The 22,874-nt window shown below is 43.8% G+C and overlaps 1 protein-coding gene across 1 annotated transcript in view; it reads left to right on the top strand.

The window, feature by feature from the left end:
* The window catches only part of AGBL1 (AGBL carboxypeptidase 1), a 489,727-nt gene that overhangs the window by 456,136 nt on the left and 10,717 nt on the right, over positions 1-22,874 (top strand). Inside the window, exon 33 of the transcript XR_006179785.1 lies at positions 12,580-12,836. The gene's annotated coding sequence lies outside the window, so the exon portion shown is untranslated. The remainder of the gene's footprint in view (positions 1-12,579; positions 12,837-22,874) is intronic.

Below are 22,874 nucleotides of genomic sequence, written 5' to 3'. Positions count from 1 at the left end.
TCTGCGGGGGAAAGAGTGGACTTCTCCAACCCACCATTCATTTTCTTTGCCACTTCTTAAGGCTTGCTGTCTCTTGAATGTCTGGGAGGTTCCTGCACCTTCTTTGGTCTTGCTTGTCCTTCCAAACTAGAATAGAAATTTGCTTTCACCCTTTCCTTCGCCTCCTCAGTTGGATCTCCTTTGCTGGATTTATTCTGGCTCCCAGGGTATAGTTAGATGATCCTCGCTAATTCGTGCGTTGCCAACTCTTCTTCCTTTAGCTATCCAGACTTTTTGCTTTAAGAGTGGATGTTTTTACTGCCAGATACCTGCTCCCTCCTCTGTGTTTCCAGTGGAGTGCTGGTGACATCCAGTGTCTAGTTTGGCTTATCACTGGCACGCACGTGTGTCCTAAGCTGATATCCCCAGGGGATGCTATAGATCTAAAGACTTGTTTTCCCCCTCAGCTACTCTGCATTTGAATGAGCAACCATGCACCATGTCAGAGGTGTTTGTGACATCTGTAATTCACACAAGGGGGGGGGAAGGGGAAGAACCTTTGAGGCCAGAGCTTCTAGGAAAAGCTGCCTTTAAAAGAGAGGCAACTGTGTGGAAAGAGAAATGAGAACTGAGAAACAAATCACAGCTTCCATTGGAGATAATGAGAATCTTAGATAGTAACACATGCAGTGTATTGAGGCCAGAGCAGTCCTGTCTCTCTGTTCCCCAAAGGAGGCTTAGTGCTCTGTAATGCTTACAAGGTCACTGCTTTTCACCCCTCTATGGAAGCAACACTGGGCCTGTGGGAAGAGTGATGCGAAGTGGTGTAGGAGGAAAGCCAAGGGCCATCAGCCCAGACGGCTCTCTGCTTGCTGCTTTGTGCCTTCCTGGGCTTCAGGCAGACTCTGATTTCACAGCCTGGCAGGGAAGGACTGTCTGCACAGCACTGATGCTGAGCTCTCAGCTGGGATCCACACTGACAAAAGGGTTTCTTGGAGTACTGATGGTGGGAAGGCTGAGCCTGCCCCACATACTCCAGAGGCACAGAACAGGCTAAAGGTGCTATTCACCCTCATTCTTGCTTTCCACCCCATTTAGTTAACTGGGGCAACCACAAAATTTCTTCCCCTGGAGTTTCCTGAAGCTGGAGAGTCATTCCCTGAGAGAGTAAACAGAAGCCCTGTTTGCTTGAGTCATTAAACACAGGACAAAGCACAGGGGAGTGATCTGTCACTGGTGGGCTAGGAGAGAGAGCAAATGGACCTTTCCATCCCTAAGCGTGGTGATTTTTTTCACTCCTCATTTCCTTTATGACATCTAGCCCTGAATGTATCTGCAGGACGTGCTGCTGCTCTTGTTCCCAGCATCCATCCGCTCTCCCGTTTAGAATCACGTAACTGTAGGATCATTTGAGTTGGAAGGGACCTTTAAAGGTCATCTAGTTCAGCCCCTGCGTTGAACGGTCCTTTCTCAGCGGGACTCGAGAGGCCTGTCTTGGAGGGAGGAGGTGCAGGAGAAACTTCTGAAGTTTAGCTTTAAGCTTTAGCTGTTTACGTTTATCTGAACTGCACATCGTGGGCCTAGGGTTTGAAGAAATGTAAGTTCATTGCGTATCAATTAACTTGGGATGGACTGTGCTTCTCTTTGCTTTGAAAAACATGAGTTGAAAGCAAGTGATCTTGCTCCCTAGGGTGTGAAGAGGCCTGGGTGGTGCTGCCAACACCTCCTGCACCAGGACCTGCTCTGTAGCTTCACCTCCCAGGCATCCCTGTTCTTCCTGAGCCTTTCTGGTGCAAGAAGTGTAGAGGAGGAATGTGTTCTCCTGCCCAAGGCCAGAAACAGCTGACTCCCAGCAGGATGGCTTCCCCATCTTTTAGCTCTGATGATCTTAGTTTATGTTGTTTGTTTTTCTTAATTGAATATTTTATAAATTAACATGATTTCTGCATGGTGTTTATCTTTCTCTCTGTGAGCCTTTATGGCCGAGATAGCCTAGAGTAGACTAATTAAAACACTGAACCATGACTGTGCCCCTAGCCAGAAAGAGGACCATATAATGTATGTGATGCTGATACAGATCTGGGAGCTGGCGAAGCAGAGCGCCAGAAGATCTGTCTGCGCCCATCAGTCTTACTTAAGAAGCCTTTTCTATTCATTGCTGTTGAGGACTGTCTCTTCTCTGCCTTAAGTGGATGCTCAGATTAGGAGCCTCTGGGTGAACATCATCCTTCCAGACACTGGTGCTGCTAACAGTGCACTTCTGCGGGCATCTGTGCAAAGTATGAGCAAAACCGTGTGCTGCTGCTGCCTAGAAGGGCTTTTCCTTACACTTTACTGCTGGCTCAAGTTGTACTCCTGCCCTATACGTGGCACATCCAGGCTTTTCTTACTAGCCAGAGACAAGACTGAACTGTGGCTTTTCTAACATCTAACATTCTAACAGGCTCACGGAGGAACCCAGGAGAATTGTCCCTGTGAGGGTTGGAGGCAGAGCAGTTACATCTGCTGTGCTTCTAGAATGACTCTTCAGAAGCCTGCCTCCTTCTTTTACAGGCCTTACTTTCCTTTTGTTATTTCAAGATAAAGAACTTCGCTCTGTAAAGAAGTGAGCCAAGTGCTGGTTTATTGCTACCTGCTGAATAGTAATAAATAAATAAATAAATAAAAGCCAAGCATAACCCTTTTGCTATTGTGCTGTGGTTAAAATCCAGCTCAGTGCTTTGCATTCCAAGACATCCAGCCTCATCCTTTTTCATAGATTGCCTTGCAAGCAGGAAAAAATATCTTGAAAACAGCTTGCACCCAACCACAGAAGCCCCCATGTAAATATGCCAGTGCTCAGTGGCAGAGGGGAAGCGACTGCACAGCAGCAGCTATAGGAATCTTTGTTTAATTTAAGTGAGGCAATCTTTTTCTGCATCTGTGAAGACTCTGAAATTAACCTCAGACTGTGGGCTGGTTACTTGCACAAACAGAATCATATTGTAGCGGTGTTGGTGCCTCAGGTCTTCACTAAACAAAATCTTCCTCTAGGCATGCTTATTTTTTTTTTTTTTCTTTCTTAAATTTTTGTGCTTGCTGTCTGTGTGTGCCTGGCTTCTCAGCAGCATAATTAGATGTAGGTTTTTGAGTTGCTATGTATCGAAGGTCACTCACATGAGTGGTTCTTTCCCATCTGTTGTCATCTCTACTTCCGTAGCCCATGTTATTGTGCCTAGCCTTGTTTTGGCAAAACAAGAACGAGAGGGGCAGAACAAAGCTGTGATGGATGAGAGGTACCCACTGAATTAGCCCCCAGTGGGGGTTGTGGTGCTTAAGCTAATTCCTTCCCCTGTGGTAGTGCTTAAGGTCTATCCTGAAGACCTTTAACATGGATTGATGGGTATGAATCCTCTCTCCCACATCATCCACTTCTTTTGGCTTAATTTCCAGTGCAAATGTGCTCCCCACTCCATTTTCCTTTTACTGGGGCTGAGCGTAAGTGAATCTTGCTGTCAGATCAGTAAATCCAGACCACTTTCCTACCTGTCCTCTCCTTCGACCATCTCTGAATTGCTGTTTGAGCTGAACTTTTATTACTTCTGACAGCCAGGGTTGTAGTCCCTGCAGAATGGTTTCCCCAACACTTGTAAACTTTGCCAAAATTAGAGTTGGCTGTTTTCAGATTTAACCTCCAGTTCCAGATAGCTTTTCAGTATCCCTGGTCTAATGCTCTCATTCCTACCATAGCTCACTTCATCAGCACCAGAACAACAGAACACTTATCTTCTTGCTTCAGCCTGACTCTGAGTCAAAAAAAAAAACAGCAAGCTTTTGTCATACCACCAGTGCTGCTGCTGGTAAGAAAATAGGATGACCAGGCTGGTTTGGTTTTCCTCTTTTTTTTTTTTTTTTTTCTTCATATGAAAACTCAAAGTGTGTTTGTAGTTTTATGACTCACGTAACACAAAGTGGAAGAGCTGGAGATACGGCTCCACACAGAGAAACATCAGTTTGGCTCCTCAGAGTCAAAGCAATTCTATGATTCCAACCCAGTGAGATGCATTTCTGAGTGCTGTTGTTCTTCCAGGGACTCTGAGAGCCATTGGGGAAGGGACTGTAGGACTGGATCACTTCTTTGCTTGGAGCAGAGGATGTCTACATGGGATGCATGGAGTTGACAACTGCTAAAGCTTTCAAAGCTTATTCCACCCCAACTCTGGGGCTGTAGTTGCAGCAAATAAGGGTTAAAGCCAGTGGTAAGATCCCAGGTTCTTTGGTGCTTGGTTCCTTATGCAGAAGGAGAAAGTTCTGGCAGTCTTGCTTTGGTGCTGTCATCAGCATGTATTTGTTTCAAATTAATTAAAAGCGAAGATGAGATTCCCATACTCATTTAACTTCCTAATCTTTGTTCTCCAGGGACTGACTGGGGGGGGAAAAAACAGCTGGGGACCCAACGTGTCCTTTAGAAGGAGATGAAATGCAGTTAATCCTAGTTATATCAAAGGGAGCGGAAATGAAAAGTAAATTCCTATTTGCAAAGATGTTGTTTTTATTTTTTTTTCACTACTCTGTTTTTCCATACAAGAATTTTCTTGTCTGGGCAGGTTGGAAGATATTTGTAGTCCTGATTGTTTAAATATTAATCTGTACTTTAAGATTCATTTGTATGCGTGAAAAGAGAGAGACAAGTGCAGTGGAAACCCCACAAATGTACTCTCTATCTGCTGGATGGAGCACGCAGTAATGTTAGGCAAACCCAGAGATGTTATATGCTGTGACAGGACCACTCTATTATGGGTTTCAGAAGAACCTGCAATATTAGATGGATGTGTGGGGCCTGAGTTTACCTAAAATCCATTCATTACTGTTCCTAACTGGGGAAAAAAAATCCGCTCTTGAGCTGAAAACCTTTGCAGTAGAGATATCTGTGTGTAAGGAATGGTGCTCTGTCCATAATGACAGAAAGCAGAGGTTGGGCTCCTGGGGTGCTGGCTCTGGGGAGGAAATATGCATTAGTTGACTTAACTGCAAGCAAAATGTGTGAGTTAGGCACTATGTAAATCTGGAGTAAAACACTGCTCTTTCCCTCTCCAAATAGCCTTCCACATAGCTGGGTATTTTTTTGAAGCAATTTTGCTCTCTGATGATTCAAGGAGGGAAGCTGCTGAAACAAAACAGAAGTGAATTGCAGAATAGTTAATATTGCAGAGCAGTAGAGGAGGCACGCATCGTCACTAGATTTTGGGTCTCAATTCTTGCTCGAGGCAGTTAACCCTCATCTAGCTGGGAGGAGAGCTGCGGCATCTATGAACTAGCTGTTCACTCATGCTATGACACTGCATATGGAAGACATGTAACAAAACTGTAAATGATCTGGTGAGCGCATTTGAATAATGTATTAATGAGAGAGGACAAATTATGTAGAGGAAGAACGGGTGCAATTTTTCACTACCTATTTTTCATCTTCCCTTTATTGGCATTTCTCAATGAGGCAAGAAAAAGCAAATCGTGGACCTTAGACTGGGGATGCTGTGGTAGCTGTTGTTTTGGGCGCAGGGAACTGAACTAAGCATTGGGACTGGTGCTGCAGGAGGCGATGGAGATGCTCTGAAGTGCTGAGCAAGTTTTCATAGCACCTGCCCACAGTCTCCTCAGCTCCATCCCCCAGAAACCTTGCACCTCTACATGCAGTGCTGTGCAGTCCTTCTGGGTAGACATGAATGGTGGAGGGAATGAGAGTTTTGTCAGAGAACAATGAGTTAATTAATGGCTCCAAAGCACATTACTGTATTAAATGATGACTGTATTAGAAATCACTTCTGAGCCGTGACTGAAGGTTGTATGGGTGTGCTGTGGACCTTGTATGTGTGCGCAGTTTTCATCATCTCTGGTGAACATCCTCGGCTGAAATGGAAATTCAGACCTTTAAAAGGAGTGAGCGCAGAAACCACACTCCTGAAGTGTTTGAAATAAACCCTGCAGCTCCTGCATATCTGATCTGTGCATCTAAATGGGTTCTGGTGAAGCCTGGGGAGCTCTGGAGAAACCTTTCCAAATGGCTATGAGTCATATACCACTTAATCATTTAGATTCTGATGGTTGTTTGTTTGTGAGTTCTCCTTCTTTTCTGTTAATTAAGTTGGCTTTTTGGGGGGGAAACGCAAGAGTTGGCTTTGCTGTGAGATGTAACTGGTCTGCAGCTGCTTGTTAAAACCAAGCTGTTCCTCCTTATGTGCGTATCACTGAGAACTCACTTCCTGAGATGGAAGATCCGTTTAAGACAAGATGTCAAGAGGTGGAGGAATTCTGCAAGGGGGAGAGGAAGGCGAAAAGCAGAGAGAAAGCATACCCTAATTTTGGCTGGGAGATGGGTTTATGCATCTGTTTGAATGAGAGCATGAATTTGCTGATCAGGCTCGCTGCACTACTTCAGCTGCATCATTCTCTGCTCATCTGTTGCATGTTGCTGAGGGACCTGGGGAGGTGCGCGTCTCCTTTCCAATGTTTGTGTTTTGTTCTGCCTCATTTATGATATTTTCTTTGGAAATAACTTTATTTCCACCATGTAGGCTTTTGCATTTGCCTGCTCTATTTAACAAACATTAATTTTACCCTCTGAGTCTTATGGAGAATCCCAGTCCACCTGAAATCTGAGGTAGCTTGAAAATTGTATTAATGAAGGAGGTTGCCTTGCTACTATCTATGCAGCTAGAACTTCCAGGCAATTTCTTGATACCAGAACATATCAAGGTGCCTGGAACTACTTTATTCAATTAAAGATCAATTCCTTTTGCAATGCAATAGGAGGTTGAGAATACTCCCAAAATACAGGAAGGAATGGATGATAGGGTTGTTGAGATTGGAAAAGACCTCTAAGATCATCTAGCCTGACTACCGCTAATATTGCTCATTAAAACATGACCCCAAGTACTACATTTGCCCTCTCATTGAACACCCTCAAGGACAGAGGCTCCACCACCTCCCTGGGCAGCCTGTGCCAATGCCCTACCACTCTCTCTGAGAAGAAATTCATCCTAATATCCAATCTGACCCTCCCATGGTGCAAATTGAGGCCGTGAAGATCTTAGATCAAACTAAGACCTAGTTTTCTGAGTGGGGTAAGCAGAACCGGGCATGTGCTGAAGAAAGGGAGGGCAAAGATATCTTTAAGGCTTGACAATTGACTGGTGGTCTCCTTTAGGAAGCTGCTCCTGAAGGCAGGACTTGGGGGGCATCAGACACATAGTAGCCATACTGCAGTTAGGAGGAATCCTTGCACCTGCTTGGGGCTCTGTGGATGTCTTGCATCGCGTCTCTTGATTTTCATCCCTTGTGACTAAGGTTTGCCACGTGAAGATTTTCATCTCTTGGGATGAAGCTGCCTGTGCTTCCTTCAGGACCTTCAGGGCCTTCTGTACCTTTTATCTTCGATTTGATTTCATCTCATTTTTCTAGCAGCCTTTGATTTCCCACGTGAATTAAAGTTCCAACTGTCATATTTCTGAGGGTTGGCATAAAAGGGGTTTAAAAGGGCTTATTCTGGAGCAGTGAGAAGCACACACATCCAGCGTTGAACAGCTCCCAGATGTGGCAACTTCATTTAATTGCTGAAATCAGAGATGTTAGGAATGGATTTTATCTGAAAGTCTGATCTCCTAAAGTAAAAGGCATAGGACAACATTTGCTCATCCCCTGGAGATGCTGCCAGAAGTCTGCCTCTGATTAGCAATGTTAATGGAGTATTAACATAAGCCACGCCAGCAAGGGAAACTGTAGAACACATTATCATCAGGAGAGCCAGCTGTGTATGGGCCTGTAAAGATGATGATGAATGTAGTTTGTGGCTTGGGGAGCTGGCTGCTGAATTGCTTCGTCCTCTAATCCAGAAGCAGTGGTGTGGGGTTGGACATGCCAGCTTGCTGTTCTTTGTGCTATTGTACTGAAGAGAGATGGAGCAGGGAAGTTGTAGAACAGATGTTACCTTCATAGGAAAAGGGAGATGGAGGGGGCTTCCCAGCTGAGTCAAGACATTTGCTTTCACAAGCTGAATGTTAGTTTTTTGTTCTACTTCTATCCCCTAACTGTTCAGGATCTTTGGTAATCTTTATGGAAGGTTGATTCATGGTCTAAATATTGTGATGGCTCTAAACATCGTAAGAGATGCATTGTACTGTTATGTACAGTAGCTTTCCTTTTTTTTTTACCTTGACTCAGAGCCTGCGAATGGCCTAGATTGAGAGAAGAGGCTCAGAGATATTGTAAAACTACTAATTTACTTTTTGTAGTCAAATATTGGCGATACGTGTCCTACAAATCTTCACGCAGTTGCTTCACCACATCATAGAATCATCAGGTGGTTTCAGTTGAAAGGGACCTTAAAGATGGATTTCCAGCCCCCTGCCATGGGCAGGAACAACTTCAATTGGACCAGGTTGCCAAAACCCCTTCTGACTTGACCTTGAACACTTTTAGGGATGGGGGCCTTCTCTACTCCAGGCTGAACAAGCCCAGATCTCTCATCCCCTGTTTAGAACAGAGGTGCCGTCTATAAGGATGGTGCATCCTCATGGATCATCTTTGTACATCTACAACCCTGGTGATCTCAGTGTTGCCAGATGACAGAATTTGTTTCTGTGAGGTTGTGCATGAAATCTGGAGCCTTCCGGCTGTTAAACTCAGTAACTCGGCTCCTTTGTTTATAAATGTGTTCTATTTTTGCCTTGTGAGGAGAGTAGTGAGCTGTAGATCAACAGTACACAGAGCTCTGGAGCAAAATGTTTGTGCTTCAATATGGCAGGACCAATGGGCACTTTGCAATTGAGAAAGATAGCACTAAACCGTATTGATACAAACTTGTTTTCGTAGTTTCTTAATGGAGCTACACATTTCACCCATTGACCTTTTTGACATTTTCCTGGTTTCCCTGCTACAGGAGCACTTCAGCAGTAAAGTGCCACACTCTGCTGAACAAACTTGGCATCTCATCAAGCTGACTTATTTGGTATGTATTTACACTTGTAGACTTCAGTACTCTCCTGGCAATTGAGCTTCCTTCCTGTCTACATAAATACGAATGCATTATTAGCTTTGTTTAGCTGTTGTTCTGCATCTGCACGCTTTCCTTTCCAAAGCTGCTAAAGAGAGTTGCAGGTGTTAATCTAGATCTGTGCCCAAAGCATCATGAACTCTCTCCCCTGCCTGCCAGCTCTGATGATGAGCAGTACTCTTGACCTCCTGCCTAAAACAAGCAAAAAAAACCTCACTGTGTGATGTTTTTTGCTTTTTTCTTCTTCTTTTTCCTTTGAGGAGCCCGTGACTTCTGGTAGAATTGCAGCCTTTCTGTTTGTTTATTTGTTCATGGTTAGAATAAAACCTCTTTCCCACTGCAGGTAGTGCATTTTGATGTTGATCAGGCTTTGTTGGGTGTAGGCAATGGCTTCCAAAATGCCTCCTAGGAAAACGGTGGGTGGTGGTGTGGGTGATGGTAAATGGTAAAAGGGCAGTGGTTGGAGCCACTTCGTTTTGCTCTGGATGTTGTCTGTTACTGATCCAGGCACTGCCAAGCACTGACAGCAGCTGGCTTTGGTGCATCAATTGAGGTAGACTCCAGGGAATCTGGAATCAGAAGAGAGCTGCAGGAAAGGTGGCTTTCACCACACATCCAGCATGTCATGGGCAAAACTACTGCGGGTGGCTATCACTTGGATAGGCTATTCTAGATCTGCTTGCAAGCTTTTGCAGTTTTCCTGCAGAGGAAATATTTTCCTGCACATTCCTTGGAATTAATTTCTACTTTGAATCTTAGAACTATGCTTGAACTAAAGCATTTCTGCTTGAAAATAAACACGGGCACAAATCTTGCTTTACCAAGCTGGGACTTGGCTCTATAGCCGATAGAGAAGCTGCTGGAATAAGGTTAGATTTGTTTCACTCCTGGGCGGGGGCTGACAGGAAAGGTTTCATGAGATGGAAGGGAGTCAAAGAAAGAAAGTGAAACCAAGCAGTCAATTTGCTAGCTGCAATCTTTGATCTGTGGCTGTCTGCAAACAGAATTGGAGCTCTGTGATTAGATGTACGTGCTCATTATGTGTTGTACTCTCCAAGCAGGCATTGTACATACAGCACAATGTATTCTGCTTCCTTCTGCCCAAATATCTTTTTTCATCTATATTGCATTAAGACCTTGAGGCCTATCATCGGGGAGAGAAAAAATACAATTTTCTTATTGTACAATGCATTTCATTCCCAGCTGCTGTATTAAATTTATTCCTATTTGAAGTGGTGTCTGCAAGTATAAATCATTTAAGTTTATATGTTTTTGTTGCTGTGGCAACTGTTTGACTAATTGAATTCCAAAGTGTCTCTCTCTATTTCAAAGCCATGATAAAGGGCACACGTATTCTTAGTAGCAGAAGTCTGAAGCCAGAGGCGGGGGACAGGCAGCCCTGTCAAAGTGACACGTCCTCAGCCTCCCGTGCATGGGGTTACCCGTGGCACTGTTGGCAATTAGCTGGGGAGGAGGGGTTGGGGGGGAGTCATAGCAACCTGTAAGCTCCCCCTGTGACTGCAATATTCAGAAATGGCTGTTAAGGCATGGAGCAGGATGGAGGAGGCACGGAAAGCCAGTGATGGAGGCACTAGGCAGGTCTGTTTTTCCCTCTCTGTTGCAGTGTTCCCATTAATTCACTGCAGACCTGAAGGGTTGGAGTACTTCATGGTTGTAAACACGCTCAAGTTGTAATAAGCCCATCTTCTTTCCGTGGGGGCCTTTTACGAGCTCCTGAGGCTCGTCTGCTAGCTGGGATCACACGCGTGTTTCCCAAGGTATTTCTTGCCCCATCAGTTTTTAGGAGGAAGACACTGCTGTGGCAGGGGACTGGGGAATACCGGGCTGCCCCAAATTTCCCCTGTGGGATCTGCAAGATAAATTCTACCCTGCTCTGTAAGAATGCGTTCTGGCTTGCATGCTAGAGGTAAGTGTAGACTGAGCCAGGAAGACTGGAACACTAAATCCTGACTCTGTAAGGGAATTTGTCATGGGAGGATGGAAGGAGCAATTCCTTTGCAGGCAGAAATTTCCAGGCAGGAACCAACCTGTCTCCGCTATTCCCAGCCTGTTCTGGCCTCCTGTCTTAGCCTAGAGAGAGCTTATTTTTTGTGTTAATTATGTAGGTGTTTATTACGGCCACAAAATGTTAATAGACAGCCTAATGGAAATCATGCTGGCTAATGAGAAGCTCCTGAATACCCGCTGCTTTTCTCTGGGAATAACGGCAGCCACAATTCAGCAGGAAATAATTTCCCCTGCTCCTGCCCTGTGCTCGTACCTTATGATTGCATCCTGCCGTTAACCTTTCGTCTGGAGCTCTGCAACCCGGGGGAAGGCCGGGACCTCTCTCTGCCATCTGCCCGGAGGGGACAGAGGGGTCTGCTTCCCTCTCCTGCTTTCTAAAAGATAATCTGTGAAGGGTTTTATGGAGCTTGAAAAGGTTACTGTGTATGCCTGAGCCGATTGACAGCGGCTATGGCAGGAATGAAGTGCAGGGAGCCTCGAGCAGAACCCGTCCTTTCTTTGCCTCCCTGCCCGTAGGGGATGCTGTCTGATCCAGGGCATGTGCTGCTGTGACAGCCCAGTTGTAGGCAGCCTCAGCTGCTGTTTTACTTTGGTGTGGTTTTATTCCCAGCTCCATTAGATGCTCCGCCAGCTGCTGCACACTCATGTAACCACCTCATCCAGGATAGGCAAAGACAAATAGCAGGGCCCTGTAATGTGCACTGAGAGGGGGCATTTTATGGGGGGATTCCTAGGGAACTTGGTCACATAGAAGAGTTTTTTTTGTTTTCTTTTACTGTATTTTTAATGAATTTCAAAGGGTCTCTATTGCATAAATGCCTTAAATCAATAGCAAAAGGGAACCTTGTCCATCAAGCTGCCAGGCCACAGCTAATGAGGTTAAAATGCAAACTGTCAGCCTCTGGTTTGTTATGCTGATGTAGAGAAGAGAAAGCTGTTTAATGAGGGGTGAGGTTGTGGGTCTTAGAAAGCAGCAGGAATAAATAGCTAGTGCAGCATTCATGGGGAGAGGAGCGAGCTAAATCTGGGCTCTTGATGAATGAGAGCAGGAGCAGGCAGAGGAGTGGTGGGCAGGAGTAGCAGGGTGTATGTGTGCTGGGTTTGTAGAAGGGTTGCTCTGGGAGAAGGTATCTGTGTGGTGGATTGGGCATGAGACGTGTATTCATGTAGAGAGAAGGTGTCTGTGCTCAAAGGAAGGGTGCCTTAGGGACAGCAGAAGGGTGGATGTGAATCTGTGTGTGTCCTGAGCTGGTGATATCCTTACTGGACTAGTAGGGATGTGTATGTATGTATGTGCACACCTGCAGGCTCGACATGGCTGCCAAGGGTCTTTGCACAGGTGTTGCAATGGTAGATTACAGAAGCTGAAGGGAAAGAAGATTTGGGTGCTGCCTTGTACAAAGGAGGGGTGGACAGGGAGGACGGGTGGTGTCAATGGAGGTATTCAAAAACAGTGGAGATGTGGCTCTGAGGGACATAGTGGGCATGGTGGGGATGGGTTGATGGTTGGAGCTGATGATCTTCATGGTCTTTTCTACCCTTAGTGATTATATGATGATGATGAATGGAAGGTGGGCTTAACTGTGACCAAGAGCACACAGGCAGATACACTTGTGTGCTTCCTTCCAGCATGCACTGCTCTGATTTCTGCAGGGGACCAAAGATCTCTTCTAGCAAAAACAACAACAACAAAAAAGCCTAAATTCAGGAGGCAGAATCCACTGAAGATGCTGGAAAGCTGCATAGCTGAAACTGTGAATGAAAGAGAAGACTGTTTACCAGGCAATAGGGAAACTCCCAGGTGAGACCACGTTTCATAATTTTTCCCTTGTGGGCAGAAATTTTATGCTTCTGTCTTTTCCTGCCAAAATCAAAAGATACAGGGTGGTCTCACTGCTTTTGAAAAAGCCAAATCCTTCCCTCATAGGCTGTTTTAGTGAACAGTTGTGAAAATACCAGATTTCATTGTGAAGGTGGGATTTCTCAAGAGTGAGAAGCTGCAAATGAGGCAAGTTGCAGGGTCCATATGGAGTTGCTGGTAGATAAACCAATAGCAGGCTCTTGGAAATGTTTCAGAAGAGGCTTTGGGGGTATGGCAGAAAAGCAGCTCAAAAGGCTGGTTCTTGATTAATACATAAAGCTGTAAAAATATCATCTGAGCGTCTTCTGTTACCTGGACACAGGTACCCAAATCCTGTCAAATGATTTCTCTGGCATCCGTTCTCCCTGCCTTGAATATAGCAGGTTGTGCAGATTATTTTATGATCAATAAATATCGAGGCAGACACTGTAAAATTCCAATCAGAAAAATTTACAACATTAATGCAGATATTGTATAGCAGGATATAAATAAATAGAAATTGTCAGTCAAGTTCTTGGCAGCTGGAGTGTGGTGTCGTTTGCAGTAAATTAAACGTTACTTCACAAATCACCTTTATGGCTTTGCCCTGTAAGTGTAGCTGTGCAAAGGCTTTTTTTTCAGCTTGCAGTGGTGAAATATCCTCTGGTCTTGGTGCTTTCTCCATGAAACCAATGTCAAGAGTCATGGTGACAAGGGTGAATTTTGCTATGTTCTTTAATCTTGTTCCTTGCCCCAAGGTTTATGTGGGGTATTGAGTTCAGGTGCTGAGCTCTCCAGGCAACAACAAACCAACAACACAACAGGGCAGCTACTGCCTCCTTTTTAAGTCACAGAGAGATTTCTGCACAGTGAGGAGTTGTTTAATCCAGGGGTGTGGACACCATTGCCAGGGGAAAAGCAGCATGGGCTCTGTCATCTCTACTGGGCTGGAAGTGAGCTGGGGTTGTTGAAGGCTGTGCCTGGGAGTTGTTGGGAAGAGTGAATAAGGTCATTTAAAGTACTTGAGGCAACATTTCATCTATAGATTACTATATTTTGTTATAGCTGTCATACATGTTGACCAGGTCTAAAGCATGGTGTGGATGTGCCTCTGCTGTTGGGATGGTTGGAAAATGCAGCAGCGTAGGTTTTTATAAATTAAAGCAGAATATCCGACGTAGAACAGAAAGCAGGACCAGCTAGTAAGTAGTTTTGTACTTTATTTGAGAAGAGAGAGCTACATAAACTATGTCAGTAGGGTACAGGTCTACACACAGTTTCATCGATCAGTAAGTGGAGTTGTTAACGTAACACTGAGGAGATATGATACTTTGAAGAAGACATAGACGCGTGACCAAGGAATATTTACAGCTCTAACATACAATATATTCATATTTGAGAGAGAGAGATTCTTGTGCATCTGTTTGCACAGATACCCCTGTGTACACATGGTGCACGCACACATGTAAATAGGTATAAAAGGCTTTAAAAAAAAAAATTACATAAGAAATGAGTCTGCTTTTCATTTGCAGCAACTGACTATTTTGAACGTGGAAATGGTTCCAGTTGGTGGGAAATCTGTTCTCCAGCGCTCACTGGGTGAACCTGATGCACATCTCTGGGTGTGATGTGCTGTGGTGAATGGGGGGGAATGCTGACGGTGAATGAAAGGGAGGGCCAGTAGTACTAGGGGGAGAAGAGGGCATGTGGCTTCAGAAGCTGGGGTGGTAACGTAGAGATGAAAAAAATGACCTTTGGTGATGCCATAAAATCATTGTTTATACTAAACATAACATATTAACGCAGTTTTAAAAAAATAATTTTCTGTTTCATTTCAAGGCTGGGGAGAGGACTGGGGACAACGAAGGGCAGGAAGGAAGGGAAGGTCTGGGAGTCAATACCTCAGCACTTCAAAAGGTCCCTTGACCTCATTGCAAATCTTGAATTTAAAAAGTCTTTAAGTTTGACTAGCGCTGTATCAGTCATCCTCTTCCATGGTGGCAGTGTGCTTAATGCATGCAACGCGGCAGGTAGAAGAGAAGCAGGGACCCTACAGTGGCCAATACGCAGATCAGGCTACTTCATTTGCTTTGTGGAGGTGGGTTGGGCAGGCAGAGATAGCAGCCGTGATGCTCTTGCTGGGCTCTTCCTATAGGGATATCCTGAATTGTTCCCAGCTGGGGAGAAGAGTGAGGTTTTGGAAAAAGGGGAGAGTGCAGCATGGAAAAGGTTGAGAACCAGCAAAGTCAGTTGCAAAACAGCAAATAGAAATTGAAAGGCGCAAAGGAAACCCCAAACTAAGCAAACGCATGGATTAGTGCATGGGGTTAAAAAAAAATAGTAATAATTCAGTATGCATCACCACAGGATTTGTTTTCTGCTCATGCAGACTTTCACTAATATTAACAGAGATTAAAACAAGCTGGTTTAAATAATAGTAACAACACAATCTCTATCAAAATGTCTTTCCTCTGAGATCTAGCCTCATCCACCTCTCCTAGCCCCACTTCTGCCAGAGTGAAATGTGGATCAGCACCTTGTGGGGGCATGCCTGCCTGTGAGGCTGAAGCATTCAGCTGAGTATAGGAGCAGTGCCCTGACTGTAATGTTCTGAGGATGGTGTTTCTCCTTGTAAAGAGAGTGCCAGCATGGGCACCCACAGTGGTTTCTCTGCCTCAGTCATCATGTAGACTTGCAAACCACTGCTGGATGACAACACTGCAACCAAACACAGCTGTCACACAGAAATCACAGGAGGCACATTGGAGACCCTGAAATCTATTTCAGAACATGGCTTGAAGACCCCGTACAATCTTTGCCCAGGAAGGTGGTGTGCATTCTTAACCTTGGGCAACTTTGCCTCCTTCCTGTCTGACACAGAAGGGACAGACGGAGCTGTAGTCCTTGCTGAAGGCTGAATCAGTGTCAGTTGGCCTGTTCAAAAATTTCTATTGAAATAACACTTGTCAAGTAGCACTTTGTTAAGACAAGGTGGGCATGGGAGAGGTTATTCAGTGTATTTATTTATTTTTGTTCAGCTATAAGCCTATCTAGACAGAGCTCTCATGCAAGAAATTGCCTCCCAGTTTAACTGAAAATTTAAAGGACACTTACTGTTGTTCTTTTTTTAAAAAAAAAAAAAAATAGAAGAAGAAAAGGCAATTTGCTTTCACCCAGGGAATTGGCAGAGTGTGGGAGCTGAGCAGAGGCTGTAAGGGGCGTAAAGACAAGGCAGCCTGTTTATGCTGGAAACAGAGCTGTCAGAGGAATAAACACAGTGAAAATGATAGTGCTTGCAGAGAAGAAGGCCCTGAGAGAAGCCTGGCACGGTTTCTCCACATCTTCAGGAACCGTGCAGATGAACATGCATCACTTTGTAGTAACTGCTTCTTCACAGTCATCCCTGATCAGGATTGCCTTCTGCCTCACATCTGATCACATCCGACTTGCACTACCCTTGTGATGTCTGACCTCTCACAGTTGAATCCCAGACCATTTCCTTCCTCTCCCTGCATTCCAGCAGACTTCTTTGCTCCCTTCCTTCACCTCCATTAATTCTCTGAGCTCATTATTAAGTCATCTTTTACAGTCCACTGCAAGTGCACACCCTCTGACTTCTGGATGGACATAAGCATCAGAAATATGACCACAATTCCTTGTTCTCAATATTGTTACTCACAAGTTCTCAGGCCCTGTGTCTCAAGCATGTCTCAAGCTGGTCCTGTAGTCATGACTGCCAGTCACTGCAGGGGAGGATGTTGAGGAAGGAGTACAGAGAGAACTGCTTACAGAAAGATGTATATGTTAGGGAGTAATACCCCACCTTTCTTGATCAGTGTGTGGACCTTCATGCCCTTTTAAAAGAGATTCTCATGAAGATGACAAAGTTTAGGAGATGTTCAGCCCTAAATTTAAGTCATATCCTCTACAATATCATCTGGAAAACACAGATGAAATTCCCAAAATGCCAGCTGAAAAATCTGAATACTGAAGAATTTTATTTATTTATTTTTTTTAAGATGCAAGATATAACTGCATCTCCATCCGGAGCTTTGTCTATTGATGCTTGCTCTTTTTGTAGTTGGTTTTTGACTCTGACTCTTTTCTGACAGTTCTACATTACATAGTAATGCAGCTTTGTTATAGATTGATCTTGAGATGATTTCCAGGGTCCACAGTATTTTTTTATGCCCCTTGCTTTGAATTTTCCAATAAATTTGTCTCCTTGTGCTTTACAAACAGCAAATTTAGCTGATAGGCAAAGAAAAAAAAAAAAAAAAAACACACGATTCAGTCTTTAAAATAAATGCTCAATTTCTGAACTTGTAACAGAACAGTCACTCTCTGTATACCAGGCTGTCCCAATAGCCTAGAAGATAACGTTTCACACTCTAAGTAAGAGCCTTAAACGTGGTGGTGGAAAAATAATGTGGGGAAAAAAATGTGTTAGAGGGTTTAACCCTGGGAATGACTGTTGTCTTAGATTAATTGTTAGATATCAGCCAAGGATTTTGGGCCTGGCAATGAAAGCAAGCACAGCCGGTGGGGCCGCTGTCCGCGGTGCTGATCCGCAGGGAAGCTGCTCCAGCACTTGGTCAGACATGGAAACCCCCCCTTAATAACGGTTGTTCTTGTTATTCTTGAGAATTGAAGTAGTTTGCTGTTGTTGTGAATCATACTTGAACCTCAAACAGGGACTTTAAAAAAAAAAAAAAAATGCAACAAACATTTGTTACTGAAAAGACACTGGGCTACACAGCTGTTAGATCATCCTATAGGGTTTGATCTCTCCCTCTTTTACATTAATTTTAGATTTCTTGAAAGCTATAAGACAAGATTTGACCTATATTAGCAGAAAGAGACAAAGGACATTAAAAGTGAGGGGAAATTTGTAAGAAAGAGGTTTGCTCCCGTCTTGCTGGCCAGTTTTCTTTGCTGACAGGATTCTGTTTATTTTTCTGATTATTATCATTATTATTATTTTTACAAGAGTGGATTTTTCATATTATAAACCATCTTACCTCTTTTTATATACAGTGTTGTGGGCTTTTTTTTTTTTTCCTCCCCCATCCCCTTTTAGAATTTTCCTTCTCTCCTGCTGTTCTCTTCCTAACATCTCAGTGATCTTCAGTATCCACAGCTTTCACTGACTTCAGACAAAGTTATGGGTGTTCAAGCCCTTCAGAGTTTAACTTGCTGTTGCACAAGAACATTTAGTTACACAGGAACAACAATTCAGTCCCTTGCCGATTATTTCTATTGTCTCAATCTAAGTGCATGAGAATGAGGCTAGAGTCAAACACATCCCAGTTAGAATCAATCCTCACCATCTCTCCAGCAATCAGAACAACCTGCTGGGGGCTGAGTAACAGCTGAATTCTTGGTGAGAGAAATTACAGGCATAAAAACAAAATCAAATAGACTTCTTGTGCTCATTCAACATTTTAAGGCATATTTATAGGTACTGCTGTATGTCATCTTAAATATTTCAGTTTAAAAAGAAACTGCACTACTTTTCCTGTCTTGATACTTTCACCATCTTTACGCCTTTGAAAAAGGAGCAGAAGGATGCTGAATTAAATGCCCATTCAGACTATACTGCCTCTTCTTTGGGCTGTTTGAATACCCCAGAGATAGATCTGTGGAGATAAGAAGATCTGGAGGCCTTCTGAAGGCCATCAAAACAAGAATATGAACATGAAAGCTGGACAGAAGCTGCTAATGGAAAGCTGAGAGCTTTTTGTTTTACGAAGCAAGGGAGGGCTTAGCGGGTGATCAGATAACCTTGAAGTCCTGCTCCTAGTTGAGTGTCTTCCTTAAATTCCTTCATCGCATCCTTCTCAACTTCCTCCCAAATCTTGTCATCACTGCAAGGATGAAAGCTCAAGAGAAATCTTACCAATGCTGAAAGTTACTGCAAAGGAGAGAGAATTCCACCCTATTCCGCTTTTACTTTCAAGACAGAGATGCTTTAATTCTCATGCTAGGTAAGCTGGTGGGAAACCACGCAAACCACGTGTTTGAGCTCCCTGGTGAGTGCATCAAAGCAGAAACAAGTTAACAGGACAGACTGACAGACAAGTTTTCTCTCTAGCCTGTCAAAATTCTTTGAAAAAGGTAAGGAACAAAAAACTAGTGCAAAAATTAGGAGGATGCTTTTTTCTCACTTTAAGAGAGAATATTCTTCCAAAAAGATCATAGAAATATTGAACAATAGATCAGCATTTGTTACAGACAGCTGACATAGAAGGTATATGGCTACTAAAGACTGTGCTCTTTAATAATCAGGGAGAAAAAGCACTTAACAGATAATAGTGTTTGCCTTGGGAACAGTAGTTAGGGAGCCTCAAGTGAGGAGGACTTTAGGTACCAAACTAAATCAGCAAGCTCACCATTGTTCAAGGACACGAAGGAGCTAGAACTCCTCTGTCACATGCCTGAGACTCAAGTACTGTGTAATCTGTGTGGTATAGACATCTAGGCACCATTGTGGACAGCAGATGGCTGCTGAATGGTGACAGCAGATGACTATGATTCTGGGCAGAGCAAAACCATAAGGCCTCAAATCACAATCACTAAAGTCAATTCTTGAGATGAAATCAATCCAGCCACTGGAGCAAAAGGGTGTCACACAGCAATGCAGAAAAACAACTTAGTACCACGCATCTGAAGGCTCTTAAAAAGCTCCACCCTCCCATTTTCCCACACCCTTCCCCCTCCCCCCCCCCCCCCCCCCAACCAAAAATTTATTTTCAAAAAAAAAAAAAAAAAAATAAATTGAGGTTATGCATTTCCTGAAGTATGGTTGGCTGAATAAATACAGAGAACTCTTTGTAAAGCAATAGCAGAATGAATAAGAGTGCATCACTATCATGGGAAATAAAAGGAAAAGTAACCCAACTGCAATTCAACCAGAATCATTCCAAACCCCAAAGGTTGGCCTCCTTTTTTTTTTTCTTTAATGTGTCTGACATTTTATGGCATCAATAATGCAAACAAAGAGGAAATCATATTTGCAGAACACTAATGCACGGATGTCTAAAGCGAAATACAATACTGATTACTTTTTAAATGAAGCCACCAGGTTTTGATGTGCTGCAGTGGTTAAAATGGTCCATCAAATTCCTTCCTCAGTCCAAAGCAACAGCTTGACCTTCTCTATAACCTTGGATAGCCTTTTCAGCTGTATTCTGATTGGGAACAGTAAATGTTAGTCTGAAGAAATCTTCCTGATGGGACTGATTTCAGAAATGCCAGGGGCACACAACTCCACTTCAAGATGAGGTGAACTACAGGCATGTCACCTCTTCATAGGTGACCCAAAGACTGACAAACACATAAAAGAAAACTACTGGTGAAAGGATGGGTGTGCTCTAGAACTACTAGTGAGATTGTGCCCTTAGGGTTAGTGACTAATCTATTCAGCACCTGATAGCCTGTGTCTTGCCTAGAACTTTCTGCGCAAGACTGTAGAGCAATATCAGAGTTTGAAAATGAGGAGATGAAGGAGAAGGTGCAGCTACAACAAATAACTCCCTTCCCTTCCTCTTCCAGTTTTTTAGATGTTAGTGGTTTGTTTTTCCATGAAGAAGTAGATCTCAGAGGTGTATCTTGTCTACCACAGAAAGGATTGTCTCTACAAGTAAAAGTGCAAAGAAGCTGTGATGCTCCTGCCTGGGAACTCTTGCTGCTTGGCCTGATCTCATACTAAAGGACAACAGAGCTTGGTTCTGGCCTAAACTTCCATCTTAACAGCACGAGCACTGAGTTCAGGAGTCAGGAGATTTCTTTTGCCACATCCTCTGATTTGCACTGTTCACTTTTTAAATTCATACAGTTCTGGTTTGGTAGGCAGAGCCAATAGTGCACCTGTGGGCCAGTGAGTAGGGTTGGATGCCATGGTCTCTTGACAGCTGGGAGTTTATCTGCCATTCAGGTCTGATCACTGCACTGCAGGGATTGCATGTTTTGGAGTTAATCAGTGCAAGCAGCTAATTGCCACTAGTTAACTAGCGCTTTTTAATTGGATCTGTGTTGTTGGGTGGATGTGTGAAGGGAGCTGTTTGTCACTGACAAAAAAAGAAGTCAGCTTTGTGATGTAAGCCTCTTTTGGGAATTAAAAAAAAAAAAAAAAAAAAGTACTGTCTGGAACTACTGTCACTGTGGCAGGGTAGGAAATCAGTTTCAGCAGAAATGGCCTGGATGAGGTTAGAGTCACGCTCTGCTGGGGTCAGAAATGATAGTGGCTGCCCCCCAACCCTTTCTCTTGTGCAGAAGGGTGGGACACTGTGGGCTTCAGCTGGGATTTACAGGAGATACCCCACATGCATTACAATGAGCTTTGCTGTAAAATTCACTGCACAGAGGTTAATCTAGATGTCAACATTGCCTGACAGCAGTGAAATTACTCCGGGGCAGTGCTCCTTCTGAAGTCTTAATATAACAGTCAATTCCATCCTGCCTGCAGGAAATGAAAGTTTTCTGCTTTGTGTGCGGAATCATTCGGCGCCAATTTTCTCACTGTTTGAAGTCCAGACTGTTTGTGGTCTCGGGATTCACCTCACATTAAGACTTTCGCTTCATTTAAAAACTGCTAGTCAAGTCCTGAGAACTGCAAGGACAGGAGCTGCACAGGGAGAAAGAAAAGAGGGCAGGGGAGAAGCCTTATCTTGCCTACCACTTCAAAAATCAAACAGCTTCACCAGCCCTCTGTACTCAAAAGGGAGTGAATGCAGCAACTCAGCTATCTAAATATCAAGCAATATAGATTGTTGAGGTTGGAAACCAGCCGAGAGAGAGAGAAAGCGTGCAAAAAACCATATATATCTGGACCTCCCGGAGCTATGATTTTCTTTAGAGGTATTTCAGTCCTCCCCTGCTGGGACCTTGTCCTAAGAAAGCAGTAGTTCTGCAGTTAAACACCCCGACTGAACAACTGCTGAAGTTTTTAGCTGTAGGATCAGTCACTTGTGCAGGGCAGGAGATCGGTTCCCACAGAGGATTCCTGATGATGTGAGGAAGTTAGAGATGTTGTGCCTCCTTTGTCCATGGAGATATGCTAATATTGTGGGGTTAGCAGAAGAAAGAGGAGACACTGCTCATTCCTTCCATGTGAAAAGACCTCTCAGATTAGGTTTGCGAGAAATTAAAGACACTGAGATGAAAGCAACTTATCAGCTCGGTTAGTTCAGCCCCTGAAAAAGGGGGAGGAAAAAAAAAAAAATGAAATAAAGAAGCAGTAAGATTGTTTTCTTTTCTTCCTCTTTGGTCTCTTATCCCTTTTCTTGGTTCAATTTTTCAGAGTTGCAAGCAATGGGATTCCTATCACTCCTCTCAGGGAGCTGTTTCACTGCTCAGTAGTGTACTGGGAGGAAATAAGAAACATACAGAAGAGACTGAATGCTCCTGCTTTCCTCTTGCAACAGCAACTGACAGCCTGTGTCACTCGTGACACTGCCAGTCTGAATGAATGTTTGAAGACTCCTACGTTCACCAGGCTTGAGATTCCCACATGCAGTGTGAATGGCAAAGGAAATACAGGAGACATTCCCATTTTTGGGGACTTCACAGCTGCTTAAATAAGCTTTAAATGTGTACTGATGCAAGAGTCTAGGAGGGACACCTTAAAGTTCATCAAGTTTGACCATTTGTGGAAAGCAGAGTCTGGAGTTCTCTATTTTTGATACTCCTTTGGAGACTAGCTGCATTATATGCTACAGTTCCAAGGCCATATACTTTTCCATCAGAAAGCCACTGCATTAGAATAGGGAGCAACCCTTTCTGGGATTTGCTGAAGTATGCTTGTGCCTATCATAGAGGAGCCCTGTTGGTGTACTTAGCTTCTGGCTATCAAAGGAGCCATGGTAGCATAGCATCACAGCCAGCAGCCCATTTATGCTGCTTGTTTATGCTCACCACTGCTTTACAACAAGAGAACACACCTACAGCTGTTACAGAAGCACACGGTGTGAGCAATGGCTTTACTAGCTTAGCTGATTC

Source organism: Lagopus leucura, unplaced genomic scaffold (genome assembly GCF_019238085.1).
Source record: "Lagopus leucura isolate 7727_CA_CO unplaced genomic scaffold, USGS_WTPT01 Super-Scaffold_100015, whole genome shotgun sequence".
In the NCBI taxonomy this organism is placed as follows: Eukaryota; Metazoa; Chordata; class Aves; order Galliformes; family Phasianidae; genus Lagopus; species Lagopus leucura.
The sequence above is the reverse complement of the archived record's forward strand: the minus strand, read 5'-3'. Positions and strand labels throughout refer to the sequence as shown.